Below are 21241 nucleotides of genomic sequence, written 5' to 3'. Positions count from 1 at the left end.
AAATGACACTGGCAGGGAAGGGGTTAACTTTTATTGGTGATCAAGGGGTTAATGTATGCCTGGTGCTTACTAACGTATCGGTATGTATCGTACTGTATGCCTGGTGCTTACTAACGTATCGGCGGTATCGTATTCCCAAGCGGTATCCGGAAGTGGGAGGAGCAAGCAGCAGCGAGCAACTGGAGGAGTGTGCGTGGAGGAGAGCCGGGCGACACGTGCGGGGGAGCCGCACTAGGTCACCAGAAGCCGGCGCGGGTGCAGGGGACCGGGACAGAGAGACCGGGACAGAGAGCGGCGGGACCGGGACTAAGAGCAGCGGGACCGGGACGTGAGGGACCAGGACTGTAAGCCGCGGCAGTAGACGGTGGAGCGGCGGCTGCGGCGGAGAACGGACACCGCACAGTATTGAGGAGGTGAGTGTTCACGGAAGCAGGGAAGGAGGAGCAGCGGCGACTGGTGAGTATCTCTCTGCAGCTGTGTGACGGTGCTTTGGGACCTGTGACTGACGGACTGACAGACCAACCCGTGACTGACTGACCATAGGGATCTGTGACTGACTGACCTTGCTTGCGACCGTCAGCGACTGACAGACTGCTCTGCGACTGACAGACTGCTCTGCGACTGACAGACTGTTCTGCGACTGACAGACTGTTCTGCGACTGACAAGACTGTTCTGCGACTGACAGACTGCTCTGCGACTGACAGACTGCTCTGCGACCGACCGACGGTGCTCTGCGACTGACCGACGGCGCTCTTGACTGATCGACCGTGAGTATTTTAGAGACTGGTGAGTATCTTAGCGATTAGTGAGCATCTGGCGACTGGTTAGCATCTTGCGAGGGTTAGCATCTTGCGACTGGTAAGTATATTTGCAACTGGTGTGTATCGGGTGAGTATCTTGCGACTGGTGAGATTCTTTGCGACTGGTAAGTATCTTTGTGACTGGTGAGTATCTTGCGACTGGTGAGTATCTTTGCAACTGGTGAGTATCTTTGCAACTGGTGAGTATCTTGCGACTGGCGAGTATCTTTGCGACTGGTGAGTATCGTTGCGACTGGTGAATATCTTGCGACTGGTGAGTATCTTTGCGTCTGTTGGATCTTTGCGACTGGTGAGTATCTTAGTGACTGGTTAGTATATTAGCGACTGGTGAGGACCCCAGGTTTAGTACCAGGGGAGACAGAGGTAGTGTAGGTAAGGAAGAGCAGGTCGTTAATATATCCCCATAGAGTAGTGGGTAATAATGTCCGACAGGATTGCGGATGCCACTCAGTGCACTTCTTGCTGCATGTATGCGTTCCTTGATGAACCATTCGAGGGCGAATACTGCTGTGCAAGATGTGAGCGACTTGTTGCTCTGGTAGACCAGATCCTGGACCTACAGAACACAGTGGCAACGCTGCGTGGCATCAACAACCTGGAAAGGAGCTTGGACATTACCTATCAGGCGCTGGCAGGGGCCAGCATAGAGGATGGAGGAATAGAGGAGACGCAAGCAGCAGAGGTACGCAGCTGGGTGACCGTTAGGAATGTTAGTGGGAGGAGAGTCAGGGAGGCCAATCCTGAGTTGGTACACCCTAACAAACCTGCCGAGTTGCAGGTTGAGGGGGATATCAACTCAGGGTGGCAGTGCTGGAGCATGCGCCCTCCCCCAGCTGCCATGGGAGGGACGGCTCCAGGAAGAAGGGGGGCCGTAACTCAGGAAAGGTTAGAAAGGTTGTGGTAGTGGGGGACTCAATTATCAAGAGGACAGAGAGGGCAATCTGTGAAAAAGATCTTGTGAACCGAACAGTTTGTTGTTTACCGGTCGCCCGCGTTCGGCATATCGCAGATCTGGCAGACAGATTGTTGTGTGGGGCTGGGGATGACCCAGCGGTCATGGTGCATGTGGGCACTAATGACAAAGTTAAAGGTAGGTGGAGGATCCTTAAGAACGATTTCAGGGACTTCGGTAATAGATTGAGGAAAAGGACCTACTGCCTGTACCTCGAGCCACACAGGAGAGGCAGAAGGAGATTAGGGAACTTAACAAGTGGCTGAGGAACTGGTGTAGGAAGGAGGGGTTTGGGTTCCTGGAGAACTGGGCTGACTTCTCAGTCGGCTACCGGCTCTTTAGTAAGGATGGGCTGCACCTTAATGGGGGCGGTACAGCTCTTTTGGGGAGAAAGATGGCCACCAAGTTGGAGGGGCTTTTAAACTAGGAGACGGGGGGGAGGGCTCAGAAGTAGAGTTAGTCAGGAGGGAGCAGAGGACAGAAGGCAGCTGTAGTGTCAGCAGTAGGTCCACAATGGCAATTGGCAGGTCTGTGCGGGAAAATCTCAGACCAAACAGGAATAAACATAACCGCCAATTGCGCTTAACTTACGTAAAACTAAGAGGGGTATATGCTAATGCCAGGAGCCTAGCTAATAAAATGGATGAGTTGGAAATGTTAGTACATGAGGAGGACATAGACCTTGTGGGAATAACAGAAACTTGGTTCGACCCCTCACATGACTGGCTGGCCAATATCCAAGGGTATTCGGTGTACCGGAAGGACAGGGTAGGAAAAAGAGGGGGAGGGGTATGTCTCTATGTCAAGAACAATATAAAGGTGATAGAAAGGAGTGACATTACGGATGGGATGAGCATGGATTTAGAATCTGTGTGGGTTGAACTCCATAAGGAAGGAGAAAAGGGGAAAGTAATTGTGGGGGTTTGCTATAGGCCACCTAACCAAGGGGAGGAGGTAGAGCTGGAATTTTTAGCACTAATGGGTAAAGTGGCAAAATTGGGATCAGTCATCATATTGGGGGACTTCAATTATCCCGACATTGACTGGGAAGAGGGGACTGCACACTCACAGAAGGCCCGTCTATTCACTGAAACCTTACAGGATAATTACATGTCACAGCTGGTGGATTCCCCTACCAGAGAAAACGCAGTGCTGGATCTATTGCTCACTAATGACCCAGACCTAATCTCGGAGGTAGGAGTCCAGGACAACCTGGGCTCTAGCGATCACAGGATGATCACATTTAGTGTAAATAACAATATAACAAGGCAAGTGGGGAATATAAGAACCCTAAACTTCAGAAGGGCAAACTTTCCAAAATTGTACTCATTGATGGAAAGGGTAAAATGGGACCAAACCCTAGGATCCCTGACCACAGAGGAAAAATGGGAATGCTTTAGGAACATATTAAGCAAAGGCATCTTGCAGTGCATTCCTATGGGAAATACATTTAGAAGAGACAAAGCCAAACCTGGCTGGCTAAACCGTAGCGTCAAAAAACTTATTAGGGGAAAAAAATTGGCCTTCAAGAAGTATAAATCAGAGGGCACAGTATCGGCTTTCGAGCAATACAAGAAGGCAAATAAGAAAAGTAAACAAGAAATCAAGATGGCTAAAATCAACTTTGAGAGACAAATAGCAGAGGATAGTAAAAAAAAAACAAAGAAATTCTTTAAATATATCAACAGCAAAAAAAACTAAGGCAGAGCATATTGCACACATAATTAACAATGATGGGAGGATGGTTAAAGAGGACACTGAAAAAGCAACTGTGCTGAATGCTTTTTTCTCGTCAGTCTTTACACCAGAAACTAAGGGGTACACTGACCATGACTGTATGGCTAGTAGTAATACACAGGACTTGCCACTATGGCTAACAGAGGGGGAAATCAGGGAAAGGCTGGATAAACTTAACACAAAAAAATCACCAGGCCCGGATGGCGTACATCCAAGAGTACTCAAGGAACTCAGTAAAGTTATATCGAGACCACTGTTCCTGATCTTTGCTGACAGTATTAGGACAGGAGATGTACCAGGGGATTGGAAGAAAGCTAACGTGATTCCAATATTCAAAAAGGGCCAGAGGCATATCCCGGGAAATTATAGGCCTGTCAGTTTGACATCAGTAGTATGTAAACTTCTGGAGGGGATGATAAGGGACTATATCGTAGAGTTTGCTAAAGACAACAACATCATCAGCAGTAACCAGCACGGGTTTACAAATGGGCGTTCTTGTCAAACCAATCTCTTAACATTCTATGAGGAGGTGAGCTGTGAGCTTGATAGGGGGAGACTAGTGGATGTGGTGTACTTGGATTTCGCTAAGGCGTTTGATACAGTTCCCCACAAGCGCTTCATTTATAAAATAAGGTCTGCAGGTATCGATAGCAGGGTTTGCTCTTGGATACGGAACTGGCTTAAAAGGCGTGTCCAAAGGGTAGTAATAAACAGCGCATACTCAGACTGGTCTGAGGTGGTAAGCGGGGTCCCCCAAGGCTCAGTCTTGGGACCAACCTTGTTCAATTTATTCATAAACAACATTGAGGTCGGGATCAGTAGTTCGATATCAGTTTTTGCAGATGACACAAAATTGGCCAGGGCAATACCTTCACAACATGAAGCAGATATCCTACAGAATGACCTGGACAAAATTACAGAGTGGGCAACGACATGGCAAATGAGGTTTAACGTGGAGAAGTGTAAGGTTTTGCACTTGGGGACTAAAAACATAAAAACACAATACACGTTAGGAGGGAAACCCTTGGGGGAATCAAAAATGGAGAAGGATCTGGGAGTCTTGGTTGATGATAGATTAGGCAACAGCATGCAATGTCAAGCGGCAGCTGCCAAAGCCAGCAGAACATTAGCATGCATAAAGAAAGGGATGATGTATTCCAGAGATAAGACTATAATCCTTCCACTTTATAAAACTCTGGTCCGACCGCATCTGGAGTATTCCGTCCAGTTCTGGTCGCCAGTCCTCAGGAGGGATGTGTTGGAGCTGGAGAGAGTCCAGAGAAGGGCAACTAAACTAATTAGGGGATTGGAGGACCTTGACTATGAAGAGCGTCTACAATCACTCGATTTATTCTCCCTGGAGAAGAGACGTCTGAGGGGGGACATGATAGCAATTTATAAATATCTTAATGGGGATCCCAGCTTAGAAAAAAAACTGTTCATTCGAAGGGATTGCATGAGGACTCGAGGGCATACAATGCGATTAGAGTAGAAGCGTTTTAACCTCAGGCAACGCGGGGGGTTCTTTACTGTTAGGGTAACAAGATTGTGGAATTCTCTACCACAAGAGGTGGTTTCTGCGGGTAGTATGGTGGCTTTCAAAAGACTCTTAGACTTACATCTCAAGGATCAGAACATTCAGGGGTATGTGAGATGATTACAGCCACACACACCTACACAGGTTGAACTAGATGGACTATTGTCTTTATTCAACCTCACCTACTATGTAACTATGTAACGTGTGTGGGGGGAGGGGACTATGTGACACAGGGACAGATCGCAGGTTCAGCTATGCTGAATCCTGCAATCTGATACTGCCTGTCACTTAGGAGATCTGCCCGCGTTGTTTACACAAGCGGGCGGATCTCCACACTCGATCCCTGGCCCGACTCCCGCTGTGACTGAAAACAGCGGGAGCGAGCCTCTGGCGGCGTGCGCACGCCGCTGAGAGAGGGGAATGTCTGGTGACGTAGGTCTACGTCGCCAGACGATAACAAGCCACTGTGCCGCAGTAGCAGCACAGTGAGCAGTGGTAAAGTGGTTAAAAGGCCAACTTTTACCCAAATGGTATTAAATTGATATGTTTCAGAAACATTTAGGCAAAACAAAGGTGAATAAAGTAATTTGACCAGATGGCTTAGACCCATGTATCCTCAAAGAGTTGAGATCTGTTATTTCAAAGCCATTGTTTATAATGTTTAGAGACTCTTTAATGACTATCTCAGAACCACTAGTTTAGTGCAGGACCAATGTGGTGCTTATAATTAACCACGTCCCGTCCAGTCTATTATAATAATATGGCCAGGTGGGAGCTTCTTTATCCTTGGTGGACTTCACATGATGTCCTACCACACTTTCTGCTTGTGTGCACCCTCCGGGTGCATGCAGTGGCGCTCATTACAGATCAGGGTAAAGAGTCAATAACGGCATATTCACTGTCCACTCATACAGAGGTGACCTTTACAGTACATGTTCTTAAAGTGTTGGTTGATTTTGTGTTACACAGGTTACAACGTTGAATACATAATCAGTCCAGAAATTGATAAGTTCTTACATTTGTAGTATTTTCATACTCGGGGAGGAATAGCAGAATGTATTTTGAGGTGTATTTTTAAGTATGTTTATGCTGTGTGTTAGAATTATGTTGTTATTTGACAACATTGTGTAAAAAAAAAAATCAAATTTTCGTTACTTATTTTCCAAAAACTTGTGGCAAAAAAATTACATTTACAAAGACTCATTATGTCACTTATAAAATATGTTGGGGTGTTTTCTCTCCAAAATGTGGTCTTATTATGGATTTTTCCACTGTCCTGATGCTCCAGAGAGAGCCTCCAAAAATGTGATACATAGTCAGGAAATTAGATGTGTAATTTATGCCCCTAGAATGCCTGAAGGTGCTCCTTGGATGCTGGGTCTCGCTATGTGGCTAGGCTGTGAAAAAGTCTCATACATGTGGTATCACCATACTAAGGAAGAGTAGCAGAATGCATTTTGGGGTGTAAATCTAACTATGTCCATGCTGTGTCTGTGTCCATGCTGTGTGTTATAAATATCTTATAAATTGACAATGTTGTGTAAAAAAAAAAATTACTGTTTTAATTTTTCTTTTTACATTTTCCAAAAAACTGTGGAAAAAAATTACATGCTCAAAAGACTCATTATGCCTCACAGAAAATATGTTGGGGTGTTTGCTTTCCAAAATGTGGTAACTTTTGTGGGTGTTTCCATTGCCCTGGTGCTCCAGGGCCTCCAAACATTTTATAGGTAGTCAGGAAATTAGATGTGTAATTTATGTCTCTACAACGCTGAAGGTGCTCCTTGGATGTTAGGTCCTCTATGTGGCTAGGCTGTGAAAAAGTCTCACAGATGTTGAGGAGTAGCAGAAGGCATTTTTAGGTGTAATTCTTTGCGTGTCCATGCAGGGGGGTTAGAAATATCTTATAAACTGACAACCTTGTGTAAAAAAATAAGTTTTCATTTTCCATATTTTCCAAAAACTTGTGGAGTAGGTAGTCAGGAAATTAGTTCTGTAATTTTTTTTCCAAGGAATTGTGGGAAAAAATTACAACTGCAAAAATTTACCGTAATATAATACAATGAACCTCTGCACCTCTGGAAATAATGTGCAAAATGGAGTGTTGTAAGCTGCTGTACAGCTCCTTTTCCCAAATGGAAAATAGTAAGGGTGGTTGCTAAATATTACCATGTAAAATTGTGAGCTATTAAGTTCAGTGCAATGTGTGAAGCAAAACCTAAAATTATAATAGAAACTGTGCTGGTGCTATTTGCATACAATTAATGATCTGCTGCTGGTTTTACAGTTTTCTGCCTTCAGGAGGAGCCGTCAGCTCCAATCACGTAGCCTTTCCTGTCTACAGGGGTTGAGTGCCTCTGGACTCCCTGCGCCACACCGGTGGCATCACTTCTGCCTCCGCTTCCCATGCTGGCCCAATGTGGAAGCACAACACAGGAGAGCAAGCCTTTCATCTTCAATAGCGTTTGGAGTGACACAGTCCCCAGAAACTCAGTGGAACAACCAGACCACACATTTTCAAATGAGCACATGCATTATATACTCTTGTAAGTGTTTTTACCCGCATTAAGTAAATTAATCCATTCTAATACTGCACCATCATATGCCCGTGTTCTCTGCTGTCTGTAATGTTCTGGTACCTTTGGGTACCCTAATTACTCTTTCATAAGTGTATGCGCCCCACCATTCTCTTTTGGTAAGGTGCGCATACACCTTTAAGACTGATGCTGTCATCACTGAGCGCCGGACTGGATGGCTATTTAGATCGCCGGCTCTCACTCACATGTGTTCGTTCAAACTGCTTTGTGCCTTGATGCTAACCTGTCTTGAAGCTCACATGCTTGCAAGCATACCTCGCTGTCGGAACCACGCTGCGCTGATCCCTGTATCCCGCTACCAGATCATCCGCTCTTGCCGAACCTCTCCTCTGCTACATTGCTATTAGTGATAAGTACCCCACAGGGGAAACCTCTATAACCTTTATACTAAAGCTTACACTATCTAGCTCTGCATACTAAGGACTATTACTACATCTGCATTATCTAAGATTGCTAGCTCTTGAGCCTACTACCACCTGTTCCTGCACTGGGTTGATCTCTCTTGTATGTCCACCTGCTACTCTGTCATCTACTACCATACATGATTGCTAAACCTATCTGCATCCCATCTGCTACTATCTTACTTTCAAGAACATTTCCTTTCAAGTGTCTGTCATCTACCATCTCTACCCAACCTGTCTCTTCAGCCTATCATCACTGTGTTACTATATACATAAGTCACTCTAGGAAACATCTTATTGAGTGTGTGTATTTACTTGCTGAATTGAGATCATCCACACATGATGAGTCATTGAGAGTTGGGAATGGTGTCTCAGCGTTTCTCTACATGACTACTGAAGTGGAATATTTCTGCAGCTGAAAATCCACATCATACGTAAAACGCAGGAGCGTTACACTGTCATGACCAGGATTGGATTTGAGCAAATCTTGCGGTTCATGCATTTCAATGACCATGAATGCTGTCGTCCTCGGGGGGTGACCCTGAATGTGACCAGCTCCAGAGAGTTTGGCCCCTCGTCGGCGCATGCTGACATGGCTGCGTAAGCCGAGAACTCTGTCCTGGACCAGCCGAAAGCCAACCAATACAGCGCACACAGACCCTGGGTCGCACTCCACTTGACAGTGGGGGAGAGGAGAAGTCCCCCTATACACGATTATGCCCAAGGGCACAGGTCGAAGGGCCCAATCCCGACCTTCGCCGGGAGACAAAACATAGGCCGGTAAGACCAAGATGGCGCCCAGGCCTTCAGCCTCCACATATGTCGGGTCAGGTCGGCTGCTCAGCCAGGGAAATCAGAGGACCCTCTGGGGACACTCTGCACTCTGTGGTGGATGTTCCCCTGCTTCCACGAAGTCCCTAATAGACCGCACCATGGAAGATATAATACTTTCCCAGCTGCAGCCTCATAGCACAGCACCCCCCATATCAGCTACAAATGCCCTGGCCTCTGACTGTGTGGACTCTCTTTTTACTAAATTTCCAGAGATGCTGTACTCCAGGCTCACTAAAATTGCAGCCCAGATTACTTCTGTTATAAAGGCTGACCTTGTAGGCTTAGGCTCACGTATAGAGCAAGCCGAACGTAAGTTGGATGTTTATAAAAACAGAAAAAACACTGCGCTTTAGGAGAAGCAGCTAACACCTGAAACAATAGTACAAGTTCCAAATAAAATAATGAAAACCCCCCCAGAGGACGTGAGTTATCACGAAACATGTAGTGGTTTATCCTGACGGCGCGAGAGTTCGTATTGGTCTCTGGAGTTTAGATGGATCATCAGCGTTAGCTCTCCACCATACTGCCGGGTGACCCACGATCCGAGGAGGAATGTTCTGCAGGAACGCTGTGGCTGCATGTCATTGTTTGTTCGGCTGACATACGAAGTTTTTACATGTGAGTGCATCCCTTTTTGTTTATTAAAGTTATACATTGGTAATGCACTATGGGAGTGTTTCCCATTTTTATTTCCATGGTTATATACTGGATATCCCTGTGACCTATGATTGGTTGTGCCTGGAGAGAGTGACCTATGCTCCTGCCTGGCCATTCCACTACATTGGGGGATCTCTCTTTCATATGAGCGTTCAGCCACCTATAATCTAGTGGCAAGTGCTATTTGGGAAGGACCCATCTCTCACTATATTGTCTGGTGGATTCATTTCTACTCCTGGGTACACCTGATCTTCACCTTTCTTCATTTGTTTGGAGCTTTTCCTTTCCTGGGAATCTGTTTTAGCCAATACCTTCCTTTGTGGACTTCAGTGTTCATTTTTTGGACTGTATATGTTAACATCATACTTTGAATCAGTATAAGTGTTTGTCATTCATAATTTAGCACTACACCATTCTGTTTTTAGTAAGTTGGATGTTACTGTGACTGGAATGAATCAGAATACTAACTGCATTCAATCCCTACAAGAGCAATTGGATGTGGCAATGGCTAATATTCATGACCTGGAGAATTGCTCCAGAAGGTATTACTTCAGGATCAGGGGGCTCCCTGAATCCGTCTAAGAAATTTCAGCAATGGTACATGATTTTATGAGGGATTTGTTACCCACCCTCCCTGAAAACCAGTTGGAGGTGGATAGAGCGCACAGAGCTCTGCAGCCGCTTTCCTCAGATGGTCTGCTCTGGGACATCATTGTGAAGCCACACTATTACAAGGTAAAGGAAGCAGTGATGAAGTGTTCCTGAGCCTCTCCGTTCCTCTCTATCCAGGGACATGAAGTTCAGATTTTCTCAGACTTGTCCCCATATACTATCTAAAGGAGAAGAGCCCTCAAGCCCCTCCTGCTGGCCCTTTTGAAAAAGTGGGTGACATACCGCTGGTCATTCCCGTTCATACTGTCCTTTACTATGCAGAACAAATCTTACTCCTTCTTGTCCTTGGCAGAGGGGGAGCAGCTTTTACTTCAGCTTGGGGTCATCAGTCTTGAGCCCCCCACATGTCCAGCAAGAATGGGGGGCGAGTCAAGCTAAAAGGCCCTCTCCTCCATGCCCCATCTCACCTCTGTGGCGGGAGGCAAGATCTCGCTGCTCTAGGGACTCACCAGCACCTTGAACATCTCCTCTGAAGGCTACAAGTTGTCATTCTGTGGTGATCCTCTGTGGGACTAATTTACTCTCTTCCGGATGTCTTAGCTTGGGGACTTAGGTTCCCCTATATCTGTTGATTTCTGATTATTTTGTTTTAACAGGTTATGGGATTTTTCTTAAGTATGCCTTTCTGGGTCTGGCGGGGCCATGTTGTGCGGTCTTCGGGGATGCCCATGATTCATGGTATCAAGGAGAGGGATTATTACTGGTTGGCAACCCTTCTTGTTCCACATTACAAGGGTAAAGTTGCAGAGCTCATCCTGCCTTCGCAGAGGGAGCAGAGGATGAAACATCTTGAGAATGCCTTGAAGAAAAAATGTGTGTAACACCTTTCCAGACACTGGGAGGTTACCATTTCTGGGACAACGTGTTTCTGAGGTTTCATTTGGTCAAAGGAGGAGCAGTGAAGAAAGCGGCCGACTGACCGATGCCTTTAAACAATTCTTTAGTCCTCAGCATCCAGGGCTCTTAGGTTTCAGCAACCAGCGGCAGTGTCTGCAGCATATAGTGCAGGATTATCTAGGGGCAAGAGCAGACTTGGAGACCTTTCAAACTGAGCATCCACTGGGTTACTGGGTCTTGAAGATGGACCACTGGCCAGAACTTGCTCAACATGTAATAAAGCTACTGGCCTGTCCTGCTTCCAGCATGCTTCCCAATTGGACATTTGGTGCTGCTGGAGGTTTTGTGACGGATAAAAGAGTGCATCTGTCCACAGACTCCCTTGACAGGCTGACATTTATCAAAATGAATCAGTCCTGGATCAACAGCAGCTATCAAGCCCCTGATGCTGATGTAACTGATTTAATTTGCTAGGGTCTGCCATCCCTTGAAGACAGTGGTGGGATTCAAAAATTTTAGTAACCAGTTCCGACTTTCAAGCATGGTGTAATTTTTTTTATCTAATGTCAGTTAGAGGTCCGATCTGTCCGCCGCAATGTTGCAGTCCCGCTAAAAATCACAGATTGCCACCATTACTAGTAAAAAAATAAATAAAAATGACAAAAAACTTTCCCCTAGTTTGTAGATGCAATAACTTTTGCGCAAACCAATCAAAATACCCTTATTGGGATTTTTTTTTACCAAAAATATGTAGCAGAATGCAAATTGGCCTAAGATGATAAAAAGATTTGATTAGGGAATGTTATATAGCAGAAAGTAAAAAATATTGTTTTTTTTTTCCAGAATTGTCGCTCTTTTTATTTATTTTGTTTATAGCGAAAAAAAAAAATCTCACAGGTGATCAAATACCACCAAAAGAAAGCTCTATTTGTGGGGAAAAAGGACATCAATTTTATTTGGGTACAGTGTCGTACGACCGCGCAATTGTCAGTTAAAATAACACAGTGCAGAATCGCAAAAAATAGCCTGGTCATGAAAGGGGGGAAATCTTCCAGTCCATAACTGATTAAATTAAAAGCAGGGAGTTAGTACATCAGTGAGTGGTGGTGGACCACAGCAACCTCCCCCCTTTTCCTATATGGAGAGAGAGAGAGAGAGAGAGAGAGAGAGAGAGAGAGAAAGGGAAAAAAGAGAAGGAGGGAGGAAGAGAGTATAAGAGAAAGAGGGATGGAGAAAGAAAGGATGAAAGAAAGAACAAAAGTAAGAGGGATGGAGGGAGGGAGAGAGAGAAAGAGGGAAATAAAAAGGGATGGAAGGAGAGAAAAAGAAGGAGGGATGAAGGGAGGGAGAGAGAGAGGGAAAGAAAGAGGAATGAAGGGAGGGAGAGAGAGGGGGAAATAAAGGGGCGGAGGGAGGGAGAGAGAGGGGGAAAGAAAGGGGTGGAGGGAGGGAGAGAGAGAGAGAGAGAAAGAAAGAGTGATGGAGGGAGGGAGAAAGACGGAGGGAGAGAGAGAGAGAAAGGGAAAAAAAGAGAGGGAGGGAGGAAGAGAGTATAAGAGAAAGAGGAAAGAAAGGATGAAAGAAACAACAAAAGAAAGAGGGATGGAGGGAGGGAGAGAGAGAGGAAAGAAAGAGGGATGGAGAGAGAGAGAGAGGGGGAAAGAAAGAGGAATGGAGAAAGAGAGAAAGAGGGATGGAGAGAGAGAGGGGGAAATAAAGAGGGATGGAGAGAGAGAGAGAGAGAGAGAGAGAGGGAAAGAAAGAGGGATGAAGAAAGAGGGATGGAGAGAGAGAGGGGGAAAGAGAGAGGGGGGAGAGGGAGGAAGAGAGAGAGAGGGAAAGTAAGAGGGATGGAGAGAGAGAGAGGGAAAGAAAGAGGAATGGAGAAAGAGGGATGGAGAGAGAGAGGGGGAAATAAAGAGGGATCAAGAGAGAGAGAGGGAAAGAAAGAGGGATGAAGAAAGAGGGATGGAGAGAGAGAGGGGGAAAGAAAGAGGGATGGAGAGATAGAGGGGGAAAGAAAGGGGGGTGGAGAGAGAGGGGGAAAGAAAGAGGAATGGAGAAAGAGGCATGGAGAGAGAGAGAGATAGAGAGGGGGGGGAAGAAAGAGGGATGGAGAGAGAAAGAGGGAAAGAAAGAGGGATGGAGAAAGAGGGATGGAAAGAAGGAGAGGGAAAAAAGAGGGATGGAGAAAGAGGAATGAAGAGAGAGGGAAAGAAAGAGGGATGGAGAAAGAGAGAGGGAAAGAAATAGAGCGAGAGAGAGAGAGAGGGGGGGAAGAAAGAGGGATGCAGAGAGAGAGAGAGAGAGAGGGGGGGGAGAAAGAGGGATGGAGAGAGAGGGAGAGAGGGGGGAAGAAAGAGGGGTGGAGATAGAGAGGGGGGAGAGGGAGGGAGAGAGAGAAAGAGAGAGGGGGGGGAGAGGGATGGAGAGAGAGAGGGGGGGGGGAGGGAGGGAGGGAGGGAGAGAGAGAGGGATTGAGAGAGAGGGAGAGGGAAAGAAAGAGGGGTGGATAGAGAGGGTGAAGAGAAAGAGAGAGGGGGGCGAAGGAGAGAGAGAGAGAGAGAGAGAGAGAGAGGGTGAGGGAAAGAAATAGGGATGGAGAGAGAGGGGGGAGAGAGAGAGAGGGATTGGGAGAGAGGGAGAGGGAGAGGGAGAGAGAGAGAGCGAGAAAGAAACAGGGATGGAGAGTGAGAGAGAGAGGGGGAGGGAGGGAGGGAGGGAGAGAGAGAGAGAGAGAGAGGGAAAGAAAGAGGGATGGAAGGAGAGAGAAAGAAAGAGGCAGTGAGGGAGGAAAGAAGGCACTTTTAGCAATTTTTAAACATATTGGAGCATAACACGCTTCTCCTTCCTCACCTCCTTTTGCAGATGCAGAGCAGCTCCATGCCACTTCACAGAAAGCCTGCTGAAACTAATGGGCAATGCACCCATTGGCTGAGAGGCAAGGGAAGGCGTTGCAGCCCGCCTCCTGCTCAGCCAATAGGTAGCTGAGTCTCAGCCCAGCCAGCTTCCTATGGGGGGAAAACGTCATTACTAACCAGGAAACAAAGTCTGGCTGCACTGTCTTATACCCGGCTCATAGAGGAAAGGGCAAGCTGAGTGCTGCAGCATTTTTATAAGAGAATCGGACCGGCCCGATCTCAGCTTGCACCTGTTCGGCGAACTTGTAAAATTTTAGTAACAGGTTTGCACGAACTGGTGCGAACCGGCCGAATCCCACCACTGCTTGAAGTCTATGCTGCCTATCCTATTCCTGAATCATGATTATGCTAGCTTCCAACAATGTTTTTGGTTTACAGAACCACCAACACCCAAGGTCCAATGTTTCTGCACCTGTACCACATGTGCATGTAATTTCAATGTTTGTTTCTAATTTTTACCAGAAGGGCCCATTCCTGTCCCCAGCAAGAGTAACTGTGAGAGGTTACAGTGATCAGGCACCACCAACACCAAAGGCCCAATTTTTTTGCATCTGTATGACAAGTACATGTAATTTAAATTTTTGTTTCAAATTTTTAACAGCAGGGCCCATTCCTGCGCCCAGCAAAAGTAATTGTGAGGGGTTGCAGTGTTCAGGCACAAACAACACGCAAGGCCCAGTTTTTCTGCACCTGCATCACAGGTGCATGTAATTTAAATTTTTGTTTCTAATTTTAACAGCAGGGCCTGTTCCTGCGCCCAGCAAGAGTAATTATGAGGGCCTACAGTGTTCAAGCACCACTAGGGATGGGTGAACGGTTTGGGCCGAGCATAGGTTTGGCTTAAACATCGCCCATTAAGGTACTCGCTTAACTCCTGAACTTTCTCGGCACTTAGTGGGATGTTTGCCTGCCGAGCACACAGTTAATAGGTTGTTAAAGCTTCTCTGCTGAGAGCTGAATTTAAAAAAATATTTGTAAAATGAAAATGTAAATGAAAAAACATTGGGGTAAAAACAGCTTGGGGGACCCTTTTTTTAAAAAAAACATTTTGGCGTGGAGTTCCCCTTAAAATCCATACCAGACTCGAAGGGCCTGGTATAGACTGGGGGGGGGGGGGCTATGCAATTTTTTTTTTCATTTTTTTTAATCTGTATTTCCAGGAGCCAACAATATATTACAGCCGCAAGCAAGTTTAACTTACATTTTTTTCCTTTAGAAATGTCAGTATTGCTGCAACGGCCTACATACATCGTTCAAATGTGCCACTTTACAGGCACATTAAGGAGACCCCCAGGCACGATATTTAAAGGAATTTTTCATTTTTATTTTTTCACTTTAAGCATCATTAAAATCACTGCTCAATTAAAAACTATCGTATAAACATTTTTTTGCATTAATGCACGTCCCTCAGGGTCCCCATACCCTTTTTTTTTTTTTGCAATAACTTGCATAAAAGGCCTTTAAAATGAGGACTTTGATTTTTCATGTTTGTGTCCCATAGACTTTAACCACTTAAGCCCCGGAAAATTTTACCCCCATTCCGACCAGGGGGTATTTTGCGATTCGGCACTGAGTGATTTTAACGGACAATTGCGCGGTCGTGCGACGCTGTACCTAAACGAATTTGGCGTCCTTTTTTTCCCACAAACAGAGCTTTCTTTTGGTGGTATTTGATCACCTGTGCGATTTTTTGATCACGCGCTATAAACAAAAAAAGAGCGTCAATTTTGCAAAAATAACAATATTTTTCACATTTTTTTATATGAAATTCCCCCAAAAAAAATGTAAAAATCAAAATTTTTTAACATTTTCGGCCAATTTGTTTTATGCTACCTATGTTTGGTAAAAAAAATCGCAAAAAGCGTATTTTGATTGGTTTGCGCAAAAGTTATCGCGTTTACTAACAAAGGGAAAGATTTTTGTCATTTTTGTTGTTTTTTTTTTAACGCGTAATGGCGGCGATCTGCAATTTTTTTTGCAGTACTGCGACATTGGGGCGGACAGATCGGACCCTTGACTGACATTTTTGACACTTTTGGGGTTACCAGTGACATTTCTACAGTAATCAGTGCTATATATATGCACTGTTACTGTAAAAATACACTGGTAGTGAAGGGGTTAACTTTATTTGGGAGGGAGGGGCTGTGTGTGTCCCTAGGGGCGTGCTTTCTACTGTGATTGGCTGTGGCTTCAGCTGTAAGGACACTGATCAACGGATCTACATAGTAGATCCATGTGATCAGTGTCTTTGCAGCGAGGAGAATGACAGGCAGCTTGTTTACACAAGCTGCCTGACATTCTCCCTCTCCCCCGCCGATCGCCGAGTGGCCGGCGGACATCGGGTCCGCTGGTCACACGCGCGGGGGGCCCGTGACCACGCGGGAGCGGGAGCGCGCCTCCGGGGGCGCGCGCTCGCTCCCTAGACCCTCACAAGCAAGCAACGTAGCCCTACGTTAGTTTGCCTGTGAGGGGCTGACCGCCGACGTAGATAGTCGTGCGGGGGTCGGCAAGTGGTTAATAGGGTTCGAATGTGCACTAGAACTTTTCCCCTGTTAGAGATTCTGATGCGAACTGAACCGGGGGTGTTCAGCCCATCACTAATCGTGAGTAAGAGACAGAGGATTAATGATTCAGGGGTGCTACCAGAGGGAATGTTCCATTATCATCCAGTACTATCTTAAGTGTAGGACACTAAGGCTGATTTGACTCTGTGGTGGGGTCAGATATTGGAGGTGAGCAGGAATTTTGCCTGAAGGTGGTAGGCAGAGAACATGTTGGATACAACCATTTTAAGTCACTATATTTGCACTACGGTGGAATTCTACGAATGGGACTTTGACATATATATTTTTTTTTGTTATCACATACATGATTTAGTACTGGTTGTATTGTGTTATTTAAATTTTTTGCCAATAATTGACAGTGCTCTACTTATATGTTGTAATAATTATGGTAAACACAGCTGCCCAGTGCCCTCATAAACAAAGAGAACTAGTAAGATTTTTCCTCGCTGGAGGATCTAGAATGGAGAATCTAAAAAACCTGCAATTTTAAATAATTATTTTAGGTTATGCTTGGTGAATGAGGACATGTAACAAATGTAATGTAGGTGTTATCCCAATTTGGCTACAAAAGTGGAAAAACAGTTTGCCAAAACAAACAAATTCATGACAAGTTACCCCCTACTCTGCTAACAGTTCTAAAGGGTAGAAATGCTGATGCGTAAAAAAAACCACAAGCACTATACTTTTATAACCCCATGACCTCCGAAAAAATTACTCCTCTTCCTGACCATTTTTTGCAATAGGGCACTGCATTACTTTAAGTGACAATCATGCTGTCGTATGACACTGTACCCAAATAAAATTGATGTCCTTTTTTTTGCCATTGGGGGTATTTTGGGGGTATTTGATCACAGCTGCATTTTTTGTTATTTTTTGCACATAAATTTAGGTCATTATGTATTCTGCTATATATTTTTGGTAAAAATAAATCCAAATAAGCATATGTTGACTGGTTTGTGCAAAAGGTATAGCGTTTACAAATTATGGGATATTTTTATTTATTTATTCATTTTTACTAGTAATGGCGGCAATCAGTGACTTAGAGCAGGACTGTGATATTGCAGCAGACAATCAGACACTAACTGACATTTTTGACACTTTTTTGGGAACCAGTGTCACTAATACAGTGATCAGTGCTAAGAATATGCCCTGTCACTGTACTAGTGACACTGGCTGGAAAGGGGTTAGACATGGCGGGGGGGGAATCAAAGGGTTAAATGTGTGCCTAGCTGGTGTTTTCTTACTGTGGGGGAGGTGCTTGTACTAGGCAAAGATATAGATTCATGTCCGTGCTTTGCATGAACACAGAATAAATGTCTTCCCTTCTGACAGAATGGCAATCTTCCTTGTTTCGGCCTGTGTACCGAGTGATCAGCGGGTACCCAACCATTGGCTACCGCTTTGAATAATCACAGCAATCGCGCCCGCTACCCTGAAGTGCAGGGTCATGTATATATACTTGATCCTGCACACCGCAGCTGCCCTGTAGCAGTAAAACTGTTAAAGGACGGTCGCTAAGTGGATGAAGCACAGAGTTGAATGAGAGCTGAATGAGAGTTCTGTAAAATAAAAAAAAATTAGTAGAGCCTGCCCTATGCGATCTGTCTAAGTTATGTGGCTTGTTCTACTCCAGTCACAGGGATTTCTCTGTTCCATTGAGAAAGAGTATTTGCATCTTTACCATGCTCCAATCTCATAAAAATACTCAAATGATTACAGACCCTAAACAAATGGATAATGATCTCGGTGTGCTTCTGGGATTTTATTGGCATTGCATAGAGTGGTGAAATGTTGTCTATTGCAGCTCCAAACAAGGATATTAATATTAATTAAGGTGAAGTGGAAGACATATGGTGCTCTTCTATGCTGACTGCATGGTAGACCAAATATATACAGACTGGTATTCTTGCTTCACTGACATGTAGCTCTGTGCTGACAGGCAGTGTGCCTCAAGGTAAGTTCCACTCATCATAGAGATGGAGTTCCACAGATGCCTCTTGACACTTACAAAGTCAGAACAGGAAAGTGGGTGTAAAAATCACAGCTCTTCATCTCTTGTAAGGGCACCCTTGATGTAAGCTTGTGTTTTGTCCATACCAGGCTAAACAACTGCTTTGCATTAATGGCTTGCTTCCCAGCAGCAAAGAATCACATTTCTAATGCTCTCCTGATGCTATGTTCAGCCTCTGGGAGCTGAGAAAATACCCGGTACTTCCAGGTATAAAGGAGCATGTCACACAGGATGGAACAGGGAGATTATCTTTTCCCTGTGTAAGCTCTGTGTGCTTTGACAGAAATGTATTTTTGACACTCCTGGAAACAGAATAAAGCAGAAGAAGTGGCATTACAGTAGACCAGTTTCTTTGCCTGCAAGGCCAAAGCACAAGCCTGGACTTGTTATATTTTATCATAGCATTATTCAGCAGAAAGAAAGGGATTTTTTTATACAAAATGTGTGCATATCTTCGAGACACAAGGAATTCTATTTTATTTAAATACACTTGAAGTTGGATGATTGCTGTCTTCTACTGAAAAAGAAAACCTTGCGAAATATTTTATATCCCGATGCCTCTATAAATATTTTATTTATTTGAAAAACAATTTTCTCAAGTGCACATTTCCAATACTGAATTGCAGAAGTGCAAATGAGGTACAGAAGATAAAGTTCAGATAAGGCAGTTGCTGTGTTACATTAATTTCAATCCATATGTACTCATTTCATCTGAGTTATTGTTCAAGCTGGAAACAAACACACCAGTATGAAAATATACCACATCAGGAATCATGAAGTACAAGCTGGTTTAATGTTGAATATTTTCTATTTAATTTTTCCCGTACGCTGGGAATTTTATCAGACATGTAAATCTGCCATGATTGTCCACCATGGTGGGGAATTTATTAAGCTGTAAAGTGAGGTTAAGTGCAGAAAAGTGAAATAGATTTCACTTAAAAGAGTAACTCTAATATAATAGTAATATTAGTGTGACAGTATTCACCGTCACTGGAAGTTAAAAACAGATAATTAATGGTTTGAATTGCTTCAGATGGGACAGTCATATTTGTCAGCAATATCTCCATATAGAAGGTATCCCTCAAGGGTGATTAGATCAGCTGGTTGCACTAAGGAATCAGGACACAAACAAATAAAGGTGCAAATACATTTAATAAGCAAGTGACATATTCCAATAGCAACACCAGTGGACAAAAACATGTGACCAAAATGTTATGAACGCTGACGAAGCGAGGGGCGGTGAGATCTCGGAGACACAGTATTCTATCTGTCTCTGCTCGTTTGATGCCTATATAATTTTGCATCTTTTAAAGATTTATCTTGTGAGTTTAATGTGAAGGGGAAGGGGCTTTGTGAGTTAATAAATCAGTGTTTTTGGACTACTGCCCTATGAGTCTCTTTCTTCCATATGCTCACATGTGATCCTGGTGGAAGTGTTACGGTCATGGTATTGTGCTTATACCTAAGAGCTGGATTTTGAAGCACTTTCCCTCCTGAACGGTCTGGATGGGGATCCATCTTGAGAAAAGATACCTTTAAAAGGCTTATTATAGCATATTTCTGGTGAGTGTGCATTACCTTAGGGGGTCATGAGGTGCGGTGGAAGTTTCAATAATTACATCTTCACTCCGTGGTGATTTTACATACATATCAGTGCATGAACTGTTTGCATACCTACCAGTGCATATCATTGCTTAATACATACCAGCGCTGCCTATGTGTTTGACTTTTCTGTCTGGACTGACACCTGAGGAGTATTAGCCCCCGTTCACACTAAGGCGACCTGTGAGGCGACCTGGTCGCCTCACAGGTCACCGTAGGTCGCCTCCCATAGGGAAGCTGCGGACCCGTTCTAATAGGAGCGACACAAGTCGCTCCGACTTAGAAAAAGGGTCCGGAGCTTCTTTGGGGCGACCTAGAGACGACCTCCATAGACTTCAATGTTATGAAGTCGGTGGCGGCCGCTCCGAGGTCGCGGTGCGCTGCTCGCACCGCGACCTCGGAGGTCGCGGTGCGAAGTAGCGTCGCTCGTATGTGAACGGGCACTCACACATCTTTATTTTTATTTTTAAAATATAAATGTAACAGCAAACCCCAATAGTAACCTAACAAACTAACTACACAAGGAGCAAACAATAGCAAGACAGGACTGGAACAGGAGACAAGGAAAGTGGGGAGCCAAGTACAGGAAACAGGGTACAAGGAACAGAGCTCAGGATAAGGGTAAAGGTTACAGGATACCGGTATAGGATACAGGTTCAGGATCCGGCTCAGACAGGGACAAGGCTAGCAAAGAAGGGTTCAGGATAAGGTTTCAGAAGCAAGCTCAAACAGGGACAAGGCTAGCAAAAAATGCTGAAGCCCTGAACCTTAGTGAATGACGGGCTTATATTCCCACAGCAGTTCTCCTCAAGTGCAGCCTAAACATACAAAAAATTTAGTTCCTGTGATAGTGAATGGGACTACAGTCTTCACTTTTATACCCCAGGGATGTTGGACAGTTGGCCCAGATCCCCAACAGCCTGACGAAGTGAACCCCACCACCCTGTCTTCTCTCCAGCAGCTGAAAGGACTCCCAGGGGAAGGGCAACTTTACACTTATCCCCAGTGGCGGGTATGTTCTGCGAGAGAGGCAGAGGTTGGCTGGGTGAGTAATGCTGTTTTCTGGACAATTTGTTTGGGGTACTGGGTGGGTGCAG

The sequence above is a fragment of the Pelophylax lessonae genome (genome assembly GCF_965119305.1).
Source record: "Pelophylax lessonae genome assembly, chromosome: 3".
Lineage (NCBI taxonomy): Eukaryota > Metazoa > Chordata > Amphibia > Anura > Ranidae > Pelophylax > Pelophylax lessonae.
The sequence above is the reverse complement of the archived record's forward strand: the minus strand, read 5'-3'. Positions refer to the sequence as shown.